Below are 7,626 nucleotides of genomic sequence, written 5' to 3'. Positions count from 1 at the left end.
AGTGTATCTCTTTCATTACAAATTGTTCTTATATCTAAAATGGGTGCCATTATACATGAATTATTTTTGACATCATGCAATGTTATGTAATACAAAAAGATACACAGTCACCACAGCTGTAATGTAGGGCTATGCCTTTCGCAAAAGGGATACTGAAGCAGAACACATATACAGATGTGCTCACAATGCCCCCCCCCCCCCCCCCCCCACCCCCCTATTACAGTATATCACAATTATGGCCTTAGCCCCCCGTGTTGACTCCATGGCTACAGCCTTCCCTTAAGAATCAATTTACAATTACATGCCACAGTGACAAATAACTTTAATTGTCTTGCTGTTTAACTGGATAGTAATATACAGGTATTTGCTCAGAAAAAAAGTTTAACACTGGAACATGTGCAATAACCAAAAATTTAATTTTGCTTCATTTTATTTAATTCAACAGCATACAAAAATATACATGAAGTTTGATCAAATGTAATGTTAACAGTAACACAATAAAAACTGGCAAGAATTTCTTTTGGTCTCCAAGAGGTCTGATATCTTGTTGGATGGATTGAAGATCACCACTTTGGTTCCCAAATGTCTCCTCAGGGGAACCTCGGTCGTTTCCCGTATTTATTAGATTTTGCAACCCATGCATTTAATTAATTAATTTTAATAATTCAATTAGTTAACGATTAGTCAAATAAGGCTGAGTAGTGGTCATTTGTGTGCTGCCACTCCAGTTTCTGTCTATGTACACGTGTTTGTGTGTGTGATCTCATTTTATGTGACTTAAAAATACAAGATCAAAAAGTGAGAAATATGTGGTGCATAATCCCAATCTTGTATATAATATACGTACATTTCTGTGGGTTTCCACCGTGGACCATAGTGTCTTTAAAGTGAGTTAATGTCTTTAAATGTCCTTAGTGTGTGTCTTGTTAATCGATCCTGGGTGTACCTGGTTTTGTAAAGGATAGGTACCAGGCGCATATCTAAAAATTGCGGGATATGGTGCAAGTGAATATGTGTGTGATCCACTGGTGTTACCATGCCAACCCGGGATAAGTAGTTGGGTATTTTGGGCAGACACTAGAGATTGTCTTAAATGTCTTACCTTTTGGGTAAAAAAATGCTGATCTGGGTGGGGGAATCACTAATCAGATTTTATCTCTTGGAGTTCCAGGATGATTGTACTAAATCACTAATTACTGGTTCAGTTTGGTCTGTATCTGCTGGGTGGGCAGACGACCCCCTGCCCACCCGCAGCTATGCCCCTGGCGTGATCCTCTGGAATTAGCATCCTGCCAGGAGGTGCAGTGCTTTAGAAATAATGTCTCACAAGAGTGTCATTTTCATCCTTAGGAAAGAGTCTCCAGACTTCAAAAACCATAAAAATACCCCATGGACTCATGAGAAATTGTGTTACTATGCAAAATATCTCAATGTTTTGTTCTATAAAGTGATTTCTTGAATTAAAGAGATTATTGTGGAATGTTCTTCACAATGGTGAAATTCAACAGCTCTGTCATACAAAAATATACATGAAGTTTGATAAAAATGTTGAATATTGTCTAAATACAGAAGATTACAGGATACATTAATGTCATGCACAAAACAGGAAAGCTAACCAGATTCATTCTATCTGTATGTTTCATGTTCAAAGAGTAAGCAGAACAGTGTCTAATGAATTTGAGATCATATCAACCATAATTAGTTGTCTTAAGCTCAAAAAGTTTTATGAGGTTTTACTATAACTCCAAGGCGTATCTCCTACCGGTAAAGTTGAAAAACTTGTGAATGATAAGACACATTATTGCCAACCATTATCCTACTTTACAACATGGATCACAAGACATATGACTGATCGACCGAGATTACCCAGTCAGGGGCACCAGAAGGGCAGGGATAACCTGGCAAGTTCAGGGGGCCCAGCACTTGACAGAGGCCCTCAGTGAGACCCAAGGTGACATCTTGTGAGGGGCACAGGATTTCTTGGGTCTAGACCCAAAATCCAGCTGTACATATAACATATTAATCTGATCTGAAGGTAACAGATTAATTGACATAATCTGAGCTGTGTCTAGGCACAGCATGAAAAAAAGTTAATAAATGTGAGTCAGCTTAATGGGTGAGAATATCGGCAGTGTTACTGGGAGTTAATTTTGAGCTCTGTGTAATGCAATATGGATACATTACTGGACTACTATTAGCAATGAAGTGTTAAAAGAATAGCAAGGTTGGCCATAGTAACGTAAAAATTAAAAAAACGCAGTAAACAAAGGGAATAACAGACAGGTGAAGCAGTAAGGATTATGCTAAAGAGTCACCTGATGCTCTGCCCTCACTGCTGTTAACATTCCTGAAATAGTCATGGTTCCTTTTTGGAGTGACTTTAAAACCGGTCGAGGAAGCACAAGCTATACTACTGGGTGCACTTGAAGCCACCTCCTACAGTCTGTTCAACGTATGGTTGGACTGACAAGTGAATTTATGGTGCCATTTATGGTGGAAACTGGATTTATTACATCTAGAATCTAGTCTGGCAGAAAACACCTCATGAACTCACTGCAATGTATTACATCAAAGATGGAGACCAGTCAATGAACATATAAAGATAATATGCACTATAGTAAACAAGGTAGAACCAGTAGCTATTCTCAGTACAGCCTGTACATCTGAATATATGACTGGCTTATTGCTCTTACAGTCATGTATCCAGGGGCACTTGGACAACATGAATAGTGCTCTTGGACAACTAGTGCTCTTGGACAACATGAATGCATATCATACTAGGCCCGTGCACCATACCAGTCCAATTAGGAATTGTTTTTACTCCCCCCCCCCCTCCCTAAATTTAGCAGTAGAAAATGATCAGCATGTACTTTTAGGATCCAATAACCCCCAGGCCAAGACACCACAAACCTGTAAAAGCAATTAATATCTCAGACTCCTCCCTTTACTTGCATCAGCAATAACAGAATACTGGTGGGAATTTCATACCATGTGCCAGATTGTATAGCAAAACAAGTGAGAACCTGCACAGTTATGACTAGGGGTGGGAATCTTTAGGTACTTCGCGATCCGATCCAATTACGATTCTGGGATCCACGATCCGATTCCAAAACGATTCTTCATATACATTTTTTTGCAAATATGCTTAATTTAAAATTTAAATTATATGTTTTTTGTTTATAGTTAGAATCTCTGTTTGACAGTATTTCAATTTTTAAAATGACAAAGTGAAATAAAGACTTTTATTGATTTTATTTTAACAAAATTATATCAGGATGAACAATTACTAAGAACAATTGTAACAACAAATCAACAAATGTGTTGTTTTCAGTTTGTTTAGAACCTTTTAACAAAGGAAGGAATGTCTTTTATTTATTTTTGTTTAGAACCTTTAGAATTATCTTCAGCCGCGAGCTTAAACTCATCCGTGATGTAGTGAGCCGTAATGGTGACATACGAGTCTGTTGAAATTCATGTCCATGCATCGCATGTTATTGCAATCCTGTCCATATTACTTATTGATTCTAAAATTTGAGCTTTAGTCTCCCTGTAGAGTGCGGGTATTGCAGTGTCACTGAAATAACGTCGTGACGGCACACTATTTCTTGGCTCAAGCACCTGTAACATTGAGCGAAATCCTTCGTTCTCCATTACAGAGTAAGGCCAAATCTTTGGCAATGAAACCCGCCACTGACCGTGTAATTCGTTTGGCTTTTTCAGAATTGGATGGAAGCTTTGCTACTTGCTCAAGGGTCCTTTGAGTGAAACCGGCGCTGGGCGCGATCGGGACCGAAGTCCGTTCCTGCAGCTCTGAGTGGAACCGTGTTATATGCTTCTTCATATTAGTAGTGTTCCCGAAATACTTAAATTTGGCGCGACAGACTTTGCACACAGTATGGCTTTTATCAACGACCCCTTTCTCTTTGTCTTCACAAAATCCAAAATGTTGCCACACAGTCGATTTTAAATTTGATGGTGCAGGATGTAGTTTGTCCATTGTTCAAATGAAGAGCAGCATATGTAAGAGGCGAGCGTTGTAATGTTTATTTTTCCGGCGCGCAGTCGCAATTTGATAGAACACAGAATCGATTCTGAATCTTTGAGAATCGATTTTGAATCGTTAGAGAAAGAAAAAAGATGCATCGATTTTTTCTCTCACCCCTAGTTATGACCCGGTTATGAACTTACAAGGCACCACCTTGAACCAAGATTTCCTGAGTTCATGTGCATCTATAGGTGTGACAGTAGGTGTCACATGGTTTTATTACGGTTATTATACGTCATTCAATGTAGCATTTGTTCAGTTTCCGAAGACTTTTGAAAACGGCTATGTCTCCTTTTTGTGGAATTTTTTCATTGTGTATCATCATAGATGAAAACTCTTCAAATTGAAATTGTAGGGGAGCAATGGTCTGAAAGTGCGTGACTTTTTAAACCACATCTGGGTTTCTTTGTGCATGGTATCAGTTATATATATAATTATTATATAATATAATTATACCGTATTATGATGTGAGCGAATGGTGTATGAGTGTGCCCTGTGATGCAGAGACGGATTACGGACCTGGCCAGCGGGGCTGCTGCCCAGCGGCCCTTGGGGTGCAGGAGGCCCGTGGGACCCCTAGCCCAAAACAATTTGCAACGCTTATCAACAATGTATTTTCGTTTGTCTATTTTAGAGGGCCTACATTCTTTGATCCTCTGCCTACAAGGGCCCCTGACCCTATAGGGAGGGCGTTTGGCTGCCAAGGACCCTTGAATTGTGGTGGTTGTGGTGGTGGTGCTGGTGGTGGTGGGGGGGGGCCCTCGCGAACGTTTTGCCTAGGGGCCCACACAACCCATAATCCGTCCCTGCTGTGATGGGCTGGCCCCCCATCCTGGGTTGTTCCTTGCCTCATGCCCATTGCTTCCGGGATAGGCTCCGGACCCTCCACGACCCAGAAAGATAAGTGGTTTGGAAAATGGATGGATGGATACTATATTATGGGGGTGGTGCAGTGCTTCGCACTGTTACCTCACACCCCTGGGGCCAGGGCTTGGGCCTTGACTTTGGCACTATGTCCATGAAGCCTGTATTTTTACCCATGTCGTGGTGGGGTTTCCTCCAGGTTCTCTGCTTCCCCACACCCCAGTCCCCTGTGTGTGGGGGGGTTATTCTCTGCCTCTCATCCATAGCCTCTGGAATAGGTTCTGTACTCCCATGACTCTAGGACATGTGGGCCTAGTGAATGGATGGATATTAGGCCTGTGCAATGTTAATATTGACATCGCATGTTATACACACGCAATTGTTACATTGCAATGGCCATCAGCTGTGTTGAGATTTAGGCTGTATGTAATTTTTCATCACACAGTATATTGCAGAATTGTAACACTGGCGGTTATCTGCGCATGTAATTGTAAATAGCCCTTGTATTGTTGTTATGGTTTGGCTGTATTCCCTATTGCCACGTGTGTGTTGCCTGTGTCTTATGTGCACCCTGTACGATCCACGCGTGTCTCCGGTGTTGTGTAAATTACCAACCGTGTGTGTACTGTATCTGACGACTCACGTATTACTGTGAAAAGCCAGTAAATAACTCAAATTACAGTAATACTGCCCAAGCCTAATTATGATCATCTGTAAGTTGTGCTAAAACACTCTGTCACAGGGAACAAAACAGTTTTATTGATTGTTCATTTTCAATATTATCAAGTACAGATACTCCTCAACGACCAAACTGTTTAACGAACGGTTTCGCTCCGTATTGTACCCTGTACGAGAACTTTGGCTGTGGAAACGGCAGCGTGTCTCGGAATTACACTACTTAAAACAAAGTTATCAAAGCTTCCATTAAACCTTTTCATTATTCAGAATAAATAAAAGCAATTACCCGAATTTAGAGAATGTAAACCTAATTAATGTATATTTGATCTGATTTCCTCTATTCTGATTATTACTCTATACAGTACAGTACTGCATGAACATTTATAAAGAGGGATTCACTTAAAACTAGTATGTAAGGACGCGTCCACTTTCAAAAGCGATATGTTCAAAAGCATATTTGATGTGCATTTGCGCTGCTATGACAAGAAATTACCGTGCATTTTAACCTTTATACCACAAATGTAGTACGAATATAGTATATAAAGGCAAAATGCACGAAATGTCTTGTCATATCAGCGCAAATGTACATTAAACAAGTACAACAATCTGTTGCAACAATCGATTGTACAAAACAGCACCATCAATAATATCATGTATAAATGTTAGTTTCTTGACCTGACTTCCTGTATATGGTCTGTGTATTGTCCGACTTTTTTTAATAAAGCGTAGAAACATTGACAATAAACAAGTGAACCCTCTTTTGTGTTTTAGACTGCTAATACAAAATCTCAATATTTGTGATGCAACTTCCTGAGTTCTATGGGTTTATCTTTAAAGATTTTTTTATAAATCCTCCAAATAACGGATTAAGTAATAAAAAAAAACCTATCGATTCAACATTATTATCAGCGTCAGTAATCTATTAGGTTGTTTACGGTACAAAATCATTTGTCGTGCGCAATGCGGCACATCTGGTAACTTTATTTTTCTCCGAGCAGCGACTGTGTCTGTATTATTAAAGGTACTATTAAACATGTATAGTTTCTATTCAGACAACTATGCTTATCTGTGCTCTGGTCTTGAAGAAATGTTGACCTCATTAAATTGAGAGACTCTTTATGTTCATGAGTTTGTCAAGTTTGAAGTCTATTTATGTGCTACTGGAGTGCCCACCTCTGATTTCAGTTAAAAATTGAGGTGGACACCCATTAGTTCCCACAAGGATCTACCATAGGGCCCTTCTTATACAACCTCTATATGTGTCCTTTAAGTCAGACACTGCAAAAAGAAAAAAAAAAAAAACTAGTAATTGCAGTCACTGAAAGGTCCAAAGCGTAGGATGATCGTCCTTGGTCAGACAAACAGTAGAGGAGAAATGTGGAAGGACTGACTGTCACTGGTGGCTAGGGCCAGGAGTCAGACAGAACTACATAGTCTTGTAACAGGATGGAGATTTTTGACTGTAGGCCAAACAGGTCAACAGATGTACTGTAGAACAGAACAGTTGGTGGAGTGGTAGGTAGATATGAGGATGGAGATTGTGTAGAACTCACTGGTGGAGTGCCTGAGCTTAACTGAATGCCTGGTTTGCGTATATGATAATCTGAGTAGTAGCTAGAAATGAGGATGGAGATTGTGTAGAACCCACTGATGGAGTGCCTGAGCCTGACAATGTTTGGTTTGGGTCTGAATAGTAAGTAGAAATCAGGATGGAAATTGTTGAGTCTCGGTCTAACAGGTCAGTAGATGTAGGACAGAATGTAGAACCCTGTGGTGGAGTCCCTGAGCCTAACTGAATGCCTGGTTTGGGTCTGATGGTCTGAGTAGTTGGTATAAATAGGCACCTTCTGACCTGATGTGATAAGTTTAGATCTTACAAGTTAAAGTTTGTTTATACTGGCTGTGTGAACGTAGGCTGTGCTGCATATTCTTAACAGCAGTGTTGAGTTGGGGAACTACTACATGCAACAGTAGTAATATCATGCTTCGTCCTTTTCTAGGGTGTTCATTTAAACATGAGAAGGCCGGAAAGTATTGAT

This window comes from Brienomyrus brachyistius, chromosome 2 (assembly GCF_023856365.1).
Source record: "Brienomyrus brachyistius isolate T26 chromosome 2, BBRACH_0.4, whole genome shotgun sequence".
NCBI classification, from domain to species: Eukaryota; Metazoa; Chordata; class Actinopteri; order Osteoglossiformes; family Mormyridae; genus Brienomyrus; species Brienomyrus brachyistius.
Note: the sequence above shows the minus strand (reverse complement) of the source record.